Source organism: Gekko japonicus, unplaced genomic scaffold (genome assembly GCF_001447785.1).
Source record: "Gekko japonicus isolate JY-2015 unplaced genomic scaffold, Gekko_japonicus_V1.1 scaffold3657, whole genome shotgun sequence".
Taxonomy (NCBI): Eukaryota; Metazoa; Chordata; class Lepidosauria; order Squamata; family Gekkonidae; genus Gekko; species Gekko japonicus.
The window spans coordinates 134,397-135,084 of NW_015165347.1; positions in this window are offsets into that span (position 1 = coordinate 134,397).

A 688-nucleotide genomic window follows, 5' to 3' on the forward strand; every position below is an offset into this window, starting at 1 on the left:
TTCCCGTGCACTTAAACGAGGAATTGATTATTTGCACCTCTCCACCGAGGGCTCCGTATAGAGTTTGCAACGATGCGCAAACGGTGAAGGGGGAAGAAAACAACGGCACGGAGTCGGGGTTTTGGTGCGGCTTGTTTCCCGTGCACTTAAACGAGGAATTGATTATTTGCACCTCTCCACCGAGGGCTCCGTATAGAGTTTGCAACGATGCGCAAACGGTGAAGGGGGAAGAAAACAACGGCACGGAGTCGGGATGGCCTGATCAGACCGTCCCGACGGCATGAGAGTGCGCTGGAGAGATCAGACGTGGGAAAATTTGTCTGTGGCCCCTCGCAACCCGTTTACCACCAGATTCCCCCCGGTGTCATTTAACTCCGCTTCTGCCGCGGAGCAGAACGGGTTGCCGATGGATGCAGGGCGCTTCCCAGATGTTGTCGTCTGATCGCGCCCTTTAAATCTGCCTGGCATTCGCACCTATGCTGGGCCTGACTGTGCATACAATCGCAGCCTCTGCATAGCGACCCCGGTCTACTTTGGTGGCCTCCCACCCAAGTGCTAACCGTGGCGAGCCTTGCTTATCTCACAATCTCTGGATGAGCTCGGGCTAGGCGGGGCTCTTCAGGCGGCTGTGAGGCTGGTTAGGCTGACGTACAAGGACTGTAAGGGTAAAGGTCTCCCTTGCTCGAAA